Genomic DNA, 19661 nt, shown 5'->3' on the forward strand with positions numbered 1-19661 from the left:
GAGAGAGAGAGAGGGTGGGTGGGTGACACAGAGAGAGAGAGAGAGGGTGGGTGACACAGAGAGAGAGAGAGAGAGAGAGAGAGGGTGGGTGACAGAGAGAGAGAGAGAGGGTGGGTGACAGAGAGAGAGAGAGAGGGTGGGTGACACAGAGAGAGAGAGAGAGAGAGAGAGGGTGGGTGAGAGAGAGAGAGAGAGAGAGAGGGGGTGGGTGACACAGAGAGAGAGAGAGAGAGAGGGTGGGTGACACAGAGAGAGAGGGTGGGTGACACAGAGAGAGAGAGAGGGTGGGTGACACATAGAGAGAGAGGGTGGGTGACACAGAGAGAGAGGGTGGGTGACACACAGAGAGAGAGAGAGAGGGTGGGTGACAGAGAGAGAGAGAGGATGGGTGACAGAGAGAGAGAGAGAGAGGGTGGGAGACACAGAGAGAGAGAGGGTGGGTGACAGAGAGAGAGAGAGGGTGGGTGACACAGAGAGAGAGAGAGAGAGAGAGAGAGAGAGGGTGGGTGACAGAGAGAGAGAGAGAGAGGGTGGGTGACACAGAGAGAGAGAGAGAGGGTGGGTGACACAGAGAGAGAGGGTGGGTGACACAGAGAGAGAGAATGGATTTTAGACTCCCCAGAAATAGATGCCTCCCCACATATAGCATGTGACAGAGGGACAGAGAGGAAGATGACAGGGACAGAGAGGGGGGTGAGAGGGTAGGGAGGAGAAAGTCTGGTCATCTTATACTCAGTAGTGTGTGGGCGGGCACAGGGAGAGAGAGAGAGAGGGGCGGGAGAAAGCAGAGCAGATTCAGCCTCTCCCATTCCTGGAGGGGGGGGGGGGGAAACTGCTCACTGGGCTATGAAACACACACACAGCTGCATATTCCCCCTACAGTACAGCCCTGTTCTTACTCGCCCAGCTCATCAATTCACTCGCAAAATGCGAGCAGGCGAGATGAATTTTTGAGGGCTGCTGTATAGTATATATAGTGTGCACTGTGGCAGGAAGGGAAGGGGTTAACTGGGGGTGATCAGGGGGTTAAATGGGACTTTCTAGTGTGCATATATGTAGTGCTTGGTGTACTCACAGTTTGCTGCTCTCTCCTCTCAAGCTGGAACCAAAAAGGACTGCACGAGGGGAGAGAGCAGCTTTTCCTGTATCTGTGTTTACAAAACACAGACACAGGTCGGTCTGCCATTGGTCAGAACTGATCACCAGAACCAGGCCAAAAATCATTGGCCTGGACCTAATGACTAATCGGTTCTGTACCATATCAGACCATCACGGGGACAGAGGGCGCGCTCCCGTGTGCCCCCGAGCCCTGCGAGCGACGTAGCCCTACATCGGTTTGCTGGGGAGCCACACTGCCGCAGTGAATACACGGCATGTGGTCGGCAACCGGTTAAAGTATCACAGTACATTTTGGATGAGTTAACCAAGAAGACCAGTTGGAAATAAACTTTTTCATACTTCGATGTTTCCTTGCCACTAGTCTCTCCATTTCACATTGATAGTTCAGGTCTGCAATTGAAGCGCAAATGGAAGGGGATTCTGATGTTTCCTAGAGTTTGGTGAAGGTTAGTTTTGCTGCACGTAATAGATGTATTACCACAACTCGTGAGCTAGGTGGAAATTTCTCTTTGCCTAGGTACAGTAAGGCTAATGCCAGATTAGATGTAGTGGGGGTTTGGGAAATTGCAGAGATCGGAGAAAATACTTGTCTCCAGAAGGAGCTTAGAGATCTGCAGAACCATAAGATGTGTGCAATTGTGCCAGTACTTCCACATGACCTCCAGCAGTAGAAGGTTGTCCTGGGTAGATTTTCAAAAGACAGTAGGGTGTTAGGTACCATCTATGTAGGGGTTTTTGGTAAAATTCCCAGTGGCTAGAGCAGTAGGAAGCTGAGTGGGTGAGTCTGAGGGCCTGATTTGCTCTGTACTGTAACTAAAATAGAAGTTTATTATGCATTGTTTTTTAATTTTGAAAATAGGCCCCTTCACTTTTTACTTTCATTAATTTTTATTGAGAAAAATTCAAGTATAAAATACAGAAAACATGGTAGAACAACCAAACTGAACATGGTCAAATATACTGTGCATAGGGAAATGAGAAGTACTGACACTTGAAAAAGGGCATGATTATAAACAGAAGGTACTGTGAACGATGAGGTCAGGCTAAAGACCAACATCCTGAAAGCTAGGGGAGCAGAAACAGCAAACATATGACTAGTTCCCAATGTAGGTGGTGGCAATACCCCCAAAAAAATAGCAAGCTATAACCAGTAAGGTAAGGCAGGGGCTACCTCCAGGAGGGGAAGGAAAAGAGGACACCATGCCCCCGGTGGGTGGCAAAACATATGGGTCCAGTAACTTCCCCCTCCGGAGACAGCCCCCATAAGCGTGAGGGCGGTGAAGAAGAGTAGGGGGAGAAAAGATGGAGAAGGGGTAGAAGGGGGGAGAGCCCAGATGGTGGAAGAGGCCAGCTACGATAAAGAGAGCAAAGAGGGAAGGAAAAGGGGGTCTGGCGTCCAGATCAAATGGAAACCTGCATGTATTTAGCCCAGGGCTCTCAGACGGTCTCAAAGTTAACCACGTTATCATTGATAATGCTAGAGGTTTTTTCCTGTGACATGATCCAGGAGATTTTAAGTTTGGTCTCCCTGATGGAAACTCTGGGTGATTTCCACGCTCTGGCTATAGTGAGTTTGGCTCCCAACAGCATAAAGTGTAAAAGTTTCTGAGCAGGTTTAGAAATTTTAGGGACTTTGACATTAAGAAGTGCAATTTTTGGAGATTGAGTAATGGGGTGGTCAAGGACTTTTACGAATGATCTGGAATATTTTATTCCAGTATAACCTAAGCTTGGGGCAGGACCACCAAGTGTGCAGGTAATCACCAGATGAACCGCAGCCCCTAAAGCACAGTGGGGATGCATTTGAAACACAGCTGCAATGCGGGTAGGGACCAGATACCATCTGGTGAGCAATGTAACATTGGCTAAGTAAGGGAGGGGAGGTTGTGGGACTTTAAATGAGTCGCGTGGTGGGAATAGCCATGCGTCTCCATCCCTATTCCCTTGGGGTACCACTGTTCTATTAGTATATTTCCTAACTTGATAAGCAGCACTATGTATATATCACATAATATATTTTATACAACTGCACGAGTTTGTATACTGTGCAACATCATTATTTCTTATCACTATATACATTTTTTCTTTGCTGCTCACATGCACCATTTTACTTTATTTAGCTCAGCCCATATCTCCCGATGTGCGGTGCCCTTGCCTTTGCCCGCTGCCTTGTGTTCCCTCAGTTCCCGTGGGAGACCTCTGGCCCCATGTCTCTACCTCTTGTGTGAGCAGGCTTATCAATCGCAACGTAAGTTTTTGACAAACTGGGAGAGTCACCTTTCCCCCCCTTTTTTTTTTTTTTTTCTCTCTTTTGCTCAGTTTTATCTAATATATAGCTATTGCTGCCTCATACATATTTATATATATATATATATATTTTTAGATATGAAACCAACAATCTTCCTGAAGAAGTGGCATTATAAGTCCACGAAACGCGTCGGAGTTTTGAAGTTTCGATCACAATATATTAATTTTACATCGTTGCAACATGGTTTTATCCGTGGTGATTTCATCTAACCACTCTAACATCTGCAAATGAATTTTTACTAACACTGGATCTGAGCAATCCCTATCATTTTATGCAATACTTTTGAGTTTTTATCTTATTGATTTATGACTATGTGTACAATTGCTGACATCAATAAATGCCTTTGTTACTCTGATAGATTGTCTATGTCTCTCAGTCCCGACCTTCCTTCTTGATGTCAATGTAACATTGGCGTTGATAAAAGAGACATTCAATTCAATATACTGTACCTGTAAAGGAGCGTTGAAGGCGGGAGCCCCAGTCATCCAGGTCCCACTCCATTTCCAGGTCCTTCTCCCAGGCCAGCGCATAGGCAGGTTTAACATCGCTGTTGTATAGTGACGAGTAGATGAGGGAAATCCCCCCTCTTGGGTCTTTGGCTTCCGAGCACCAGCGTTCATAAGAAGTGAGTTGTGGAGGTTCTGGCTTGTCATCCCATATAGAGTGTAGAAAATGTGAGATCTGAGAGTGGTGATACCTCTCAGTGAGGGGCATTTTGAGGAAGTTTGACCATCGGTTCGACCCAAACATTGGGTGTTCGAAATTCGGCTGAATTCCGAACTTTTTGCGGTAAAAGTTTGGAATTCGGTCACCAGAACCGCCCAAAATGCAATGGGGCAGGAACTGGGCTTTAAAAGCCTGTGATTTGCCCAGAAATGTCAGTAAAAGCCATTTGAGGGGGCAGGAGTCTGCTAGGAATGTTATTGGAGTGACTACGGGGTCCAGAGGCCAATGAGGAGTGAATACGCCCCCCAGTATATAACATAGCCCCGCCAAACCTCTAGCACTGTAATACAGAGGCTGTGGAAGAGAGTGGAAGCATTTGTGTTTCTCCTGCTGCTTGTAAAGCTCCAGTGTCATTTTGCAATTATCTTCTGCTGTATGGAGCTGTTCTTTTAGTGTGAGGAAAGGGATATGCATTGTAGTTAGGGTACTATATACCACTATAGTTAGATTCAATAATCTAGTTTTTGAAGGGAGAGTTTTAAGTGTCAGGGTGACCATAGTGTAGTTTAGGGTGACCTGACTCTGCCATGTCAGGGTGACCGTAGTGTAGTTTAGGTGACCTAACTCTGCCATGTCAGGGTGACCGTAGTGTAGTTTAGGGTGACCTGACTCTGCCATGTCAGGGTGACCGTAGTGTAGTTTAGGGTGAACTGACTCTGCCATGTCAGGGTGACCAAACTCTGTCATGTCAGGGTGACCGTAGTGTAGTTTAGGGTGACCTGACTCTGCCATGTCAGGGTGACCGTAGTGTAGTTTAGGGTGACCTGACTCTGCCATGTCAGGGTGACCGTAGTTTAGTTTAGGGTGACCTGACTCTGCCATGTCAGGGTGACCGTAGTGTAGTTTAGGGTGACCTGACCCTGCCATGTGTAACGCTCCTGCGTTTTTATTGTAAGCTGGATTTGCAGCTGCAGAATCTCCACTCAGTAGTCATGTAGAGATGTGTTGGAATACCAGATCCAACTCTCCAGACTCATCACTGTGGGCCTGTCTGCTTCAGCATACAGATATACACACACTCAATAAGATGTTCCTGGAGTGATAGGATGTATATGATAGTATGGAGGTGATGTGCTGAAGGGACAGGTGTGAGCAGTGACAGTAATGGTAAGCACTTGATAGTAATGTTCAGGAGAGTAGTAGATGGTAATAGGTAGAATGCAGATAGGTTAGTAATCATGTATGGTAACAGGTGGTAAGGACAGCAGATGACATATACAGGATAGACTAACCCAGTGCAAGGATAGATGGTAGTAGACTCAAGAGCTAGCAATCTATGTAACAGTGCAGATGGTAGAATTAGTATGCATAGATAGTAACAGTCCTTAATGTGCAGAAGATGATAGTGTAAGTTAGTTATGGAGGATTCCCCTGTGGGGTACTTATCACTAGTAAGGTTTAGTAAGTAGAGGGGTCCAGTAGTGAGGGAGTGATCCGGTAGCGAGATACGGGATCAGTAGCGAGGTTCCGGTCTGTTCCAGGTAAAGGCAAATAGCTGGAGGTTCCGACAGCAAGACAAGGCTTGTAAGCATGTAGGCACACATTGAACGAACAACGTGAGAGAGAACACCGGCGATTGAAATAGCCGCTCAGCGGCGCTCAGCGATGACGTCATCCGTCTTAAAGGTGTATGCGTTCCACCTAACTAGAAAGGTGGGACGCAATGTTGAAAGGAAAATGGTAAATAAGGGTACCAAAGGTACCAGAATCTTACACCATGCCAGGGTGACCGAACTCTGCCATGTCAGGGGGACCCCACTATGCAGATTCTGGGTTAGGGGGGTATATATATATATATATATATATATATATATATATATATATATATATAAAGACAGAAGTAATACAGAATACAGAAGTTCAGATGTCATGCCTGCCTCCAAACGCCTTCAAAAAACGCCTGAATAACGTCTGAAACAAAACCGCCCAGGTGTGAAAGGAGGGTAACACCATCTCTGCGCTACTGAAATTCTAAGAAAAATAATCTGTTTTTTTCTGGTTCTGAACATGCTACAGAGCTGAAACTTACCTGTACCAGGTATACTTTTTAGGCCCCCCAGGCACTAAATCGAAAGAAATTTCATTTTTTTTTTCAATAATTTTTTCAATAATTGGCTCTCTATCAAAAACGACAATTTTTAAGAACTTTTTTTGCCTGATCCATAGTTCCTGGGGCATGACCCAGAACCCTAGGCACTTTTCAGGGGCATTTGTTGGGTTTTAGGGCTTCAAAATGGTGTTTTTTAATTCCAGAAGTGCGGGTCCCATTGATTTCAATGGGGTTCTGGAATCCGAACCAAACTTTCGGGAAATTCGGGTGTTCTGGTTGAACCAAACATTTCAAAAGTTCGATCATCCCTAGTTAACACAGTGTGAGAAAGAGAGGGGCCCCATAGAGTTAAAAAAATGTCCGATGCGAAATAGGCCCTTGTTTAGCCACCAGTGGAAAGCTTTGATATTTTGTCCTGGGGGAAATTGGGGGTTATTTAAGATGTGTGTAAGGGGTCTAAGCTGAGAAGCTGGTCGTTAAGACGAATGGAGTGGGATAGGGTAGGGGCGAGGATGGGGGGGTCTGTCATTTGGAGGGCACCAGTCTAGGAAGTGAAGTGTATGACGTGGAACCGCTTGTCTTTCTAAATGTACCCAATCAGGTTTGCCCCCTCTTCTGTATATCGTGGAGAACTGAGCTAACTCGGCAGATTAGTAATACCATTTAAGGTTGGGAAGAGCGAGGCCCTCTTTGAGTCGAGAGCGAAACAGGATCGTTTTAGAAAATCTATGTCCTGTTTTAGAAAACATGATCGTTTTAGAAAATCTATGTATGGTAGGAACGTCATTTTGATGGCATTGACTCTACCAAGCCATGACAGGGTGTGAGAGGACCAGGTGGATAAGTCTGCCTTGAGCTTTTTAATGAGAGGGGGATAGTTGGCGTTGTAAAGGGAGTCAATGGAGGGGGTTAGATGCGTACCTAGATAGGAGATAGAACCGGTGTTCCAGCTACTGCACTGTAGAGAGTTCCGCGGGGGGGGGGGGTGAAACATTTAGGGCGCAAGATTTATTCATATTGACCGAGAGTCCCGAGAGTCTTCCAAACACCTGTAGGGTTTTAAGGAGATTGGGGACAGAAACTAGTGGGTTGGTGATGAATAGTAGCAAGTCGTCGGCAAACAGGGCGCATTTATGGTCCAGGCCTCCACTGACGATGCCTTGTATGTCTGGGTTGTGTCGGATCGCTATTGCCAGAGATTCGATCGCTATCTCTCAAGCACCTCAAAGATATATGGCCAAGAAACCGTATCAAAAGTTTTCTGGAGGTCCAGCAAGAGGAGGAATCCTCTGCGAGGGGGGCGCTCCGTCCAGGGGGGGCGCTCCGTCCCAGGCTGAGCTCAGCAGAGAGATAATGTCAACGGCTCTACGGATCTGGTCGGTTCCCTGTCTTCCTGGAATGAAACCTGACTGGTCTTTGTAAACGTACGACGCTATAAAGGAGGACATTCTATTGGTTAAAAGCTTTGTGAGGATTTTGACATCATTATTTATCAGGGAGATGGGACGGTAATTGGAGACATCACTAGTATCTTTGTTAGTTTTGGGGATGACAGTTAGCAGTGCAGAATTGAGTTTCCCCAGGTAGGGGGGTACCTGATCGCAAGGCGTTAAAAAATCTAACAAGGTATGGGGCAAGGGAGTCTGAAAAGGTCTTGTAATAAAGGGCCGGGAAACCATCCGATCCCGGGGCAGAGCCGAATTTAAGGTGTTTGATAACAGCAAGGATTTCGTCCTCCGTAACGGGGGCCTCCATCGCCGCCCGATGTTGGGCAGATATCCTGGGGAGCGGAAGGTTGTCTAAAAATTCCTGATCGCTGGACGTTGGGGGGGAGTCCCCATTGGTATAAAGTTTGTTGTAAAAGGAGCGGAAGGCCTCCATCACGGAGAGCGGGTTTTGAGACAGGGCACCGGAGCCTAATTTAATTTTGGGGAACACTAGGGTCCGTGGTTTAGGCAATAACTTAGAAGCCAGGCGTGTGCCTATTCTTTCCCGTTCTGAGTAGAACCTAGCTTTCATCTATCTAAGGTGCTTTTCAGCCGCAGTGGTAAGTGCTAGGTTCAAGGCTATGCGGGCAGCATCTAATTGCGCCAACGTGTCTCTAGTAGGGTTACTTTTATGAATGTTGTGGATAGAGAGAGAGGATTTTTCCAGCTTTCCAATATCAGCTTGTTGTTCCCGTTTGAGTTTCGAGGAGAGTTGTAGAAGCTTACCTCTGATCACAGCCTTGTGAGCTGCCCAGAGGGAGGTAGGAGATATATTATTTGTGTCCTTTAGGAGGAAGTATTCCTTAATGTTCGCCGCAATCATGGCACAGTGTGCCGGGTTTGACAAACGAGTCTCATTTAACCTCCAGACTGAAGGACCTCGGGTAGGGGGATGGGAAGTCAGCGAGAAGAAAACTATGGCATGGTCAGACAAGGGGGTATCTCTGATAACTGCTTTTAAAGCCAGAGGGATAGCACGGGTGGGTATGAAAATGTGATCTATATGGGCATAAGTCTGGTGAGGAGCGGAGAAATGTGTGTAGTCTTTCGATTTTGGATTGAGCTCTCGCCAGATGTCAACTAGACCAAGAGAGGAGATGAGCCTAGCGACTCGCAGACTTTGTTTGGAGGGCTGTTTATAAGGGGAGGAACGCAGTCTAGTTTTGTCGAGGCGGAGATCGAAAGCCAGGTTTGAGTCTCCTCCCATAATGAGGGTACCTACTGTGTTGTCGGAGATAATTTTGGCTAGGCTAGAAAAGAACCAAGCTTGCCCATGTTTGGGCGTGTAATATGACAAGAGGGTGTGAGGTGTCCCATTAATGTCCCCTGTGACTAGAAGATATCTACCTTCAGGATCCTTTAGAATATTAGAAGGGGGTGAAATTAATATGTCTGGATAAAAAGATACCCACCGCCTTAGTTTTGGATTCTGAGTTCGCTAGAAAGAACAAGGGATATTTCTGGTGGACAAATGAAGGATTGTAAGTTTTGGGGAAATGTGTCTCTTGTAGAAGTAGAATATCTAAATGCATGGAGTGATAATACTGGAATAACTTCCGTCTTTTGGTTGGTGAGTTGAGACCCTTGACATTGTGCGATGCTATGCGCAGAGTAGGTGGGAGAGAATCAGAGGCAGCCATTTATCCAATGAAGGAGGGACGCTGAGGAGAGGTCCCAGGCTATCCGCTGGGAGAGGGAGCCTGAGAAATGGAGGGGGAGTCAGAGGAGCCAGACCAGCTGTGGAGGAGAGCTCTGTAAGTGTAGAAAAGGCAATAAGGAAAAGTGAGGGGAAAATAGGGGGGAGGGAAAGACATTATAAAACACAAGTGTTAGTACAAAATAACATATACCAGAGCAGTTGAGAATCTGACAATAATGAAAAAAACAGTGGTGGCACTAGGCCACTCCTGGGCTTCCCACGGGACACCTGGGTGCCAGAAAGTAGAAAACTGGTCTCTAAGAGGGAGACCTATGGGTGCTTCGGGTGGGCATGAGAAGACCATCTCGTGGAATCAGCCGGAGCAAATGGAGGTGCATGGCAACCGCACCGGCAAACGTCCAAAATAAGTAAAGGAGTAGCTCCAGGCGGGGGGGAAGGGAAGAAAAATGGTTCCCTTCATCCCGTCCGCACTACCAAACTGTACACCGTCAAGTATAGCATAAAGCAAAAACCATTGTGCGCCTCCCTGCTTCCCAGAAGAAAGGGAGGTCGGAGGAAATCGCTCCGAAGAGTGATGACAGACACTGAGAGGTCCCCCGAAGGCCAAAGCTGTTTCGGGAGTCTCCTGCACAACCTCAAGGAACACCAACAGGGGAATACTAAGCAATTCCAAAAACATAATAAAAAGAGGTGCCTTGAAAAAAAAAAGACGCTCCAGAGGGACTAAACGGAACCTGCAGGTCCCTGTAATAAAAAAGTGAAATGGAGACAACGAGGAACATGAAGGGGAGGGAAACTAAGGTTGTGAGAGAGTCCCTGCAAAGGGTTTAGGCGGCAGCAATCATTGATGAGAAAGGGCAAGTGATTAAAGGAGTGTACAAAAGTTCAGTCCCACAAAGGTCAAATGAAGACGGAGAAGGAGCCAGACCCCTCTTGGAGGGGTGTGGGGACATCTCAGGGAGGACAGGATTCCTTGGGTTTCTTGGATTGTGGTTTCTGCCACAGCGGAACCAGGGGGCTCCCTGGGGTAGGCCGTTTAGAAGAGGAGGGCCGTTGGGAAGACATAGCTGACGGATCTTGGGAGATGAGTCCCAGTTTTAGAAGCAGTCTCTCCCCCCCTCCGCAATGGAGGAAAAGCCGAGGGTCTTCTGTTGATGAGAGAAACTCAGGCGGAAGGGGAAGGACCACCAATATTTAATATTTTTCTGGGAGAGGACAGCGAGAAGGGGTTTGAGAGAGCATCTCCGATGAATGGTGGGGGGAGAAATGCCTGCAAAAATCTGGATGTTATGGCCCAGTAGCGTTAGTTGGTCCGAGGACCGGGAGTGTTTCATGACTTCCTCCTTGACTGAATAAAAATGAGGTTTTACCACAATGTCTCTGGGCAGGCCATCCTTCGATGAGGGTTGGAGGGATCTGTGAGCCCTGTCCAGCTCCAGGCGGTGCGCAGGGAGATCCGGGATAATACCCGAGATGAAAGATTGTACAGCAGCCTTCACGTCTGTGATGGATTCAGGGAGGCCTCTGATCCTAAAATTATATCGTCTGGATCTGTTCTCAAGGTCATCTCTCTTATCCAGTGCAGTTTCTAATTGGTCCTGGAGATCTTGAATTCTGGCAGAGTTTTGATTCATCCGTGCAACAGTGTGTCGGTTTTTTGCTCTATGGCTTCTATACGGGAGCCTAGATTGTGAAGATCACCTTGTATGGTAGAAGTAATCTGGACTGCAGTGTGTGATAAGCACCTTGCCAGCATCTTGGATAATGTAGAGGGAAGGCTGTGCATATCAGCTGGGCCATTAGGGACCCCTAGGTGCCAGTCACTGTGCAGGCCTAGGCTGGGGGCAGGGTCCCCCATAGGAGATAATAGAAGTTCCTCCAGAGTCCTCCCAATAAAGGATTCGGTGGAAGCAGGGGAGTAGTCAGGCAATGGTGGGTTACTCTCAGTTTGTGGGGAAGCATGGAGCTGATGAGGGGTGTTAACTGGGTCGGAGATGTCCTCAGATTCTGTCTCCCTGCTGTGCCCTCCCACTGGCGTGGCGGGCGCCGCTATCTTGAAATTTCCAGGCCGGAGCGGCTCTGATCCCAGGGCGCGGGAAAGGTCTCTCCTGGCGGATCTTCCCGGCATAGGTAAGTGCCTGGGGTGTACCCGATGTGTGGGTGTACCTCTGGTGGGCGCTCAATGGTGTGCGCGGGCTAGAATGGGCTGCTGTGTGCCGGTGCGGGACGGAGCTCCTCACTCACACGTCCATGCAGGGAGCCGTCGCGCATGCGCCTCCGCCCCTTCACTTTTTAATTAATTAGGTAATGCACCCCCAGATCAGACGGGCTAGATCTGGGCCTGGGTGATAAAGAGGATTGCTGTGCTGACAGTGAGGAATAGGAGAAAATTCAGGGCAACTTAAAGACAGACATTTCATCCCTTAATTGTGGCGATATATACAATACTCTCTATTCATAGATAATGGATAAAAAAAGGCTGGTCCCAAAAGGTGACCTCAGTTTTCTGTTGCTGAAACAGGCAAAGATTGCCCTTTGCTTATGGCACATCGCAACACACTTATGCACACCAAAGATGTGTTCCAAAGCACCTTGTTACGTTAAAAAACAAAAAAACACACATATATATATATATTTATATATATATAAGAAAAGTCAATAAGGTATGTAGCGCCAAAGGGTGTAATAATGTAACAAAGTGAATATCAAATAAATAAATAAATCATTGATTTTTTCTTAGTGGTCAGCGCTGATTCACCATTCAGATATACCATCAGTTATATATATATACTGTATATATATATATGTACTGTATATATATATATTTTTTTTTAGACTGTAGGTTCCTTGAAAGATAAGGCCTCCAGCTCAGACACTGGTCTCACAAAGGTGTGCATAGGATAAGACGGCGTTATCTGCATATGGATTTGTGAGGTAAAACTACCTCTCTATCTGGCCTCACCTGCATCCCTAGAATCCTCCTAATTGAAAAGATGAACACTGACAATTCAAAGGAGATGGAAGTCTCGTTTTTAGAACTCAATGGGATAGAACAGGAAATAATAATTAACACATACAACATAGTTTTACTGCAGGTCAATGAGAGCATTTTTTTTTTAATTAAAGCCACTAAATAAAAAGAGTGTATCCCGTAAAAAAAATATATATTCCACAGAAAATAGCCAGAAATATAGTACACTCAATGCACATTATGTTAGCAGTTTTATTAGGCCTCAATTTCAAAGGGAAATATGTTTTATTAGGAACTTATAACTAGAGTGTATCATTTTTACAAACAATAGTCAAAATATTGTTCAATTGATGCACAGTATGCAAGTAGAAAATTCACCACTGGAGCAAAAGCCTGTACAGGACAAGCCATCACCATCAAACCAGCAGATAAAGGGGTGCACATATTGCAATGGATAAAAAAAAAAAAAAAAAATATATATATATATATATATATATATATATATATATATATATATATATATATATATATATATATATATATATATATATATATATACTGTACAAGAGGGAAAGAGGCAGCTAAGCAGATGATACTATAAAAATGGACTATGATCCAATCCATGATTTGTTGCAACAACTAAAAGGTCTCATTAAACCTACCCACCTATATAAGAACTGCCATTCCAGATAATCTAAAAATTGGTAACTTCTATATGCTGCCCATGATGCACAAGTTAAGAAATACAAGCAGACCCATCATAACAAGTATGAATACATTTACTAAACCCATCTCAGGTCTTGTGGATGACATACTAAAACCATTGGTCGGAAAAACTGCTAGTTAACTGCAGGATACAACAGATTTCCTGCACAAACTTCACAATATACAGCAATTACAACCAAATACAAAGTCTAGTGACTATAGAATCTCTGTTCAGGAATATTCCTTAGAAATATGGGATTGCTGCATGTCACAGATTCTTATACTCACCAAATCACAAATACAGTGCTGAAGATGTCACACAGCTCATTTATCTCATTCTAACACACATCTATTTCACTTTTAATGACAATTATTTTGAAATTTTCAGAAGGTGAAGAAAATCTAAAGGAAATTTCACTAATTTCTTAATGCATTTCATGCATAAAACAAACTAAAAACTATTCAAGCACACCTCAATATACAGCTGTTTGGGAGCATCAGATATAAAAGCAATATTTCTATCATCCACTGTTAATATATGACATTAGTTCCTATGGAAGCAGTGGATGCTGGCACCCGCTGTGTCTCTAGAAACTGAAGCTGTCACTGGCTAATTGCTTAGATGGCCATGGGCTATGCAAGCAAAAAGACAGGGATAGTAGTGACTTTGCTGGCCAAATATGGTCACTGTTCATATTTGAGCAATAACAGTTGCTAAATATATCCTGGGCCATATTTGGTCAATATTGTCACTACTATCCTTGCCCCAGCTGGGGCAGCCATTTAATCAATGGTGAATTTACAATGAGCATTTTTGGTGATTTTTTATTTTTTTAGTAAAGGACTTGTCAAACATTTGAGTGTGTTTATTTCTAGGCTACTTTAAAAAAAAAAAAAAAAAAAAAAAAAAACAAATATAAATTAATCCGCACTAAATATTAATTTAAAAAAGCAAAAAAAGCTGCTATCACAATATTGCTGGCTGCAAACATAGATATATTACAAACAAAAGGTTCAGTGCTTCAAAAGTATAAATTAAGTCGGAGGCCGGAAGCAGGTGAGGGGGAGAGGGGGGGAATGATGCACAGGGGGCCGCCGTTTCCATGATAGTGAGCTGTGAGGGCCTACGTGCAGAACCTTTCCCGGTGTTGGGATGACGGGCCTGAGCTCACCATGACCAGGGAAAAGAAAAAAAAGGAGTTAAATCGCAGCATTTTTCTGGCTAAGAAAATCATCATTAAAGATGGAGGGACATGGCAGGGGGTTGATGAACCAAGTGTCTACCGTGCAGTGGTGGTTATATTGCTAGAGTTCTTTGCCTGGGGTCTGCTGTCAACTCCCATGTTAACGGTACTGCACCAGACCTTTCCATAAAATTTTTAATGCATAGTTTAATCTATGGAGTTAAGGGTCTTCTCTCCTTCCTTAGTGCCCCCCTCATTGGAGCATTGTCAGATGTGTGGGGCAGAAAGTCATTCCTTCTCTTCGCTATTCTCTTCTCCTGTGTGCCTATACCTCTGCTCAAGATCAGCCTGTGGTGGCATGTTGCAGTGATTTCTATATCAGGTGTCTTTGCTGTCACATTCTCTGTGATCTTTGCTTACGTGGCTGATATCATCAAAGAACATGAGCGGAGAACAGCATATGGCCTGGTGCCTGCTACTTTTGCTGCAAGCTTGGAAACTAGCCCAGCAATTGGTGCCTACTTGGCTCGAGTGTACAGCAACACTCTAGTGGTAGTATTGGCATCTGGGGTGGCACTTCTTGATATAGGATTCATCCTAATTGCTCTTCCTAAATCGCTTCCAGAAAAAATGCGCCCAGTTTCCTGGGGAGCATCCATATCTTGGGAGCAAGCAGACCCCTTTGCGTCGTTGCGAAAGGTTGGCCAAGATTCCATAGTCCTCCTCATCTGTATAACTGTCTTTCTGTCTTACCTTCCTGAAGCTGGGCAGTACTCAAGTTTTTTTCTCTACTTGAGACAGGTGATTGGCTTTTCATCAGAAACTGTGGCTACATTTATAGGTGTTGTTGAAATATTGTCTATTTTAGTTCAGACTGGGATGTTGGGTATTCTCATGAGATCTATCGGTAATAAGAACACTGTTCTCCTTGGGCTTGGCTTTCAGATCCTGCAGTTAGCTTGGTATGGCTTTGGCTCTCAGCAGTGGATGATGTGGGCTGCAGGAGCAGTAGCTGCAATGTCAAGCATCACCTTCTCTGCTAATAGTGCTATAGTGTCACACAATGCAGATCCTGACCAACAGGGTGTAGTTCAAAGAATGGTAACTGGAATCCTTAGCTTATGCAATGGACTGAGACCTGCTCTGTATGGCTTTGTATTTTACTTGTTCCATGTGGAGCTTAATGAGATGTCTGATGTGGAGCCTACTGACAAGGTCCATAAAGCCATCATGGCCAACCCTTCTGAAGATAGAAGTATCATCCATGGCCCACCATCCTTGTTTGGGGCCTGCTCTGTTTTGCTGTCTTTGCTGGTAGCACTCCTTATCCCGGAACATACCAGCCTCACACTGCGCTCTGGTGCTCATAAGAAGCATAGCAATGATGCGCAGAACCATGCACTTTTGCCCCCGTCTCACCTCCCAGAAGGCAAGGAAGCACTTCTCGATGATAGTAGTGTATAACCAAAATACTATATATGGGCATCCGAGCTATTGGTCTGGCAACATCATGGACTGCTTTTCACACACTGTGGGGAAACCTTGACTGCAGTAGCAGAAGCAGCAGGGGCCAAATGACAGTGAAAAGAACTGTGACTGTATCATTTATTACCCCAATACAGGGGTTAGATAGAGCAAAAGCTCTTCACAAACAGGTTACACTTAGGTGAGCCACTAAACATGGCAGTAGAAATCACAATAATTGCCTGTTAAGCAGGTAAACTGGTTAATTTAATATGTATAATTCTGCCAGCTGTCTGTAGACAGTGTGTAGGAGTCGAATGTATGTATATTGGAGAATAAAAGCTAGCATAACTATGGAAGAGGCAAAGAAATTGGGCTATTACTTGCCAAAACAAGTCTAGGATCTGCCACATAATCTGCCTCCTGGCCTTGCCCTAGAAGCAGCACCTGTTGCACTGTAATAAAAAAATAAATTATTTGTATTTATTTGTTTGTTTTTTAATTATTACTATAGTTGACTGAAAAGAGGGCTACACCATGGTCTTGTTGTATTATCTTTTTTAAAATCATGTTAGTTCTGCTTTCTTGTGTCTTCTGTACACCACGGTGCAGCCCTGAGGCTACGTTCACATCTTGGCGTTGCTATTTATAGGCGTTTTTTTAGGCGTTTTTATGGGCGTTTTACAGACGTTTTACAGGCGTTTTTACAAGCGTTTTTGTGCAGGCGTTTGACCAATGGAAAAAATTAAAAACGCCTATAATCTGCCCAAAAAGAAGCTCATGTACTTTTTTTTGAGCGTTGGGCGTTTTGCTTAAAACGTCAAAACGCTCAGATGTGAACAGGGGGCATCGAAATGAATATGATTTGTCTAGTTGGGCTTTTTTGAGCTGATCCTAGAGCAGAAAAACGCCCCAAAATGCCTACTTGTGAACTTAGCCTGAGAGAGTTGGATGTAGTACCCTTGTTGTGGTCTGACAGACTAGCCTCTGACTGTACAAAATTAAAATGCAAAAAAAAAGTATAAATGAAGTCCAAGTGAATATGAAGTACATGTTCAACCCAGATAAAAAAACAAGCAGTAAAAAGAACATGTGTGATCAAAGAGGAAGATAATCCTCCACCGCTCCCAATGACACATACAGCCTCTTACCAGATATTTTCAAGGATGCCTATTTTCATGTGCCAGTGGCAGCAGATTGCCAGAAGTTCCTGTGATTCGTGGTAGATCAGATTCATCTACAATTTGTCTGTCTCCCGTTTGGGCTTACTACATCGCCGCGGGTATTCTCAAAGGTCTTACTAGCAGTGGTAGCTTTGATCAGGACCAAAGGCGTCCATCTACACCATTATCTGGACAATCTGCTCCTGCTGTCACAAGATCGAGAACAACTTCTGGTGCTCAAGTCTCAGGTAATAGCTACTATTCGCGGGTTCGGCTAGTTACTGAACATGGAGAAGAGTCACCTGGAGTCGTCAATTTTTCTGGGAGCTCAGTTCGACAGTCAAGTCAAGGCACAATTTCCTTGCCCCTCAAGAAGATCCCGGTGGTCAGGGACAGGGTACGCCTAGCCATGACAGCCACTCACCTTCGAGCATCCCAGTGTCTAAGAGTGGTTGGGACCATGGTAGCCACGACTCCAAAGGTGAAGTGGGCACAGTGGAAAATGTGGCCTTTTCAAGTGGGGTTTCTCCATCAGTGGGTCGCGGCGTGCTGACGTCACCAATACGAGATTGAGGACGGGCGGAAGAGTCGACCGGCCGGCGGCTCATTCAAACAAACGCTCTCTATTTCTGATGTTTGTAAGTTGCTTCCCTTATTTCTTTGAATAAATGTTATGGTTTTACACTATGGGGCACCTTATTCTTTTTTATATGAACCTGTGACTTGATGCCTGCTGGGGATATCACTTGGAGGGATTCCTTCATGTTGGGACCGGCTGAATTCTATGATCCTCAGATTACTGGCAATGGACATTGGTTTATTACTGAGTATATCTGGTAAGCAGTTTTGTATGACGGTGGTGGTCACGCTCCTGACTGAATTTTCCGCACACCTTGGGATTTCCTTCCTTTGGCTTTAATTCCTTCAAACAAATTGTTATCTGATACTGGCACTTAATTGTGTACATCTGGTAAGCACCTTGTGCATGTGGGTGTTGGTCGCTTCTCTGACTGGAGTTTGGCACATACTTAGTTATTTGCAACTTCCTTTGGCTATACTCATTTGTATGTCTGGTAAGCAGCTTGTAATATCGGTGGAGGTCACTATCTTTCACTTCAGCACTTTATTCCTTATTAAGTGGATTGCACTTAAGGTGTAAATTTCACCATTGGGTGTACATTTGTGATATATGCACCCATAACAATTATACAGTGTTACGCTATGGGATCTTGTATCATTTTTTACATGCACGTGGTCCATGTTTGTTGAGCTTTTCCTGTCGTCTGAGGTTGGAATTTATCCAGGGGTCTATCCTATTGAGGATCCTGGGAGCATACACCTTTGAATCAGGCACTTGATATACCTCAATCTGGTAAGCAGTCTGCGTATCTAGTGGCTGTTCCTTGCAATAGGAGTGATCTAACACCTTGGAATCTCACACGGACTACTGGATTGATCCCCAGGAGTTTTCCAGCAGTTTTTGTGGTCAAGATCATTTTTGACCTTTAGACATTTTTATTTGTCACTGTTGATTTTTTGGGTCCTTATAGGGACTATTGAACTTTAATTAACTCTGCACACAACTTGCTTTACACACTTCCTGGTTGGGTGTATGTCACATTCAAGTTTTTGTTATTATTATTATTATTTTTATTCACTGTATATTTCAAGTATTTAACTTGGTATTTTCACCATATATAATATTTTGTGTGTTATAGCACAAATTCACTGCTTAGCGTGGCTTACCTTGATAGAAATTCTGAGATTATACCTGGATACAACAGCTCCCTTCAGGCGTTCAGAATATCTGTTCGTTCTCTTCCATGGGAAGAACAAGTGCTTGCGGGCCTCTTCCAGATCCATAGCAGCATGAATTGTTCAGACCATCCAATGGGCGTATAAAGCTAAGGGCTTGGCTCCTCCAGAAGCGGTGACCGCGCATTTGACAAGAGGGGTATCCACATCCTGGGTGGCTTTTTGTGATGTGGCCCCTGAAGTAATATGCAAGGCGGCCTCGTGGTCTTCTATTAACACTTTCATGACTCATTATTGTATTGAACCAGCCTCGTTGTCTTCTGTTAACTTTGGTTTGCAAATATGTATTGGGGGTTCTAAGTTATTTTCTAACAAAAAATACTGATTTTAGCTTGTAAACAACAAATGTCAGAAATAGGCCTGGTCCTTAAGTGGTAAAATCCATACCAGACTCAAAGAGTCTGGTGTACATTTAGAATGGAACTCAAATTTTGTTTTCATTACTATAGGATGTGCTACAGCAAAAATTACCTTTACAAAGAAGAAATGCTACATTTTAAATTGCTGGTAAATGACATTGCCAGCTTCTTTCTTTAAAAAAAAAATATTTTGGGGGGCCTTTAGAGGGGTCTGTCATCTTTTTTTTTTTTTTAAATGTAGCAACCAGAAGACTTTTATTAGGAATAAGGGGGGGGCACATAAGAAAACCCCCATACTTCCGGTTCCGGCGCCGAATGCGGTAGTCACCCTCCACCCTGGCTCCCACGATCGGATTAAAAATCGGCTTGAAACACCGGCTGCCCACATCCCTCGGGTCCTCCGCGGCTCCATCCACCCCCGGGCGACCCCCCGGTGACATCCTATACCCGGCATGGATAAATTTCTGGAGAAAGGCGGCCCGCGCAATCCGCCGGGTCCGCCGCAAATCGAGGCCCCGGTCTCGGCCTACACTGCGGACGAGGCGGACGCCTCCCGCATGGACACTGCGGCTTCCACGGCCCCCACAATGCCCACCCTGGGTGACCCCCAGTCGGATCGCATTGCACAGACGGTGGTGGCTCTGCTATCC

General features: G+C 44.9%; 1 pseudogene across 1 annotated transcript; it reads left to right on the forward strand.

Moving 5' to 3' along the window:
- The first annotated feature begins 14149 nt into the window (after positions 1-14149).
- On the forward strand, positions 14150-16284 carry LOC309551010 (hippocampus abundant transcript 1 protein-like; annotated as a pseudogene). Its single transcript has one exon. The product of its transcript is annotated as a hippocampus abundant transcript 1 protein-like (transcript).
- Positions 16285-19661: the final 3377 nt, after the last annotated feature.

The sequence above is a fragment of the Pelophylax lessonae genome, assembly GCF_965119305.1.
Source record: "Pelophylax lessonae genome assembly, chromosome: 3".
Classification (NCBI taxonomy): Eukaryota; Metazoa; Chordata; class Amphibia; order Anura; family Ranidae; genus Pelophylax; species Pelophylax lessonae.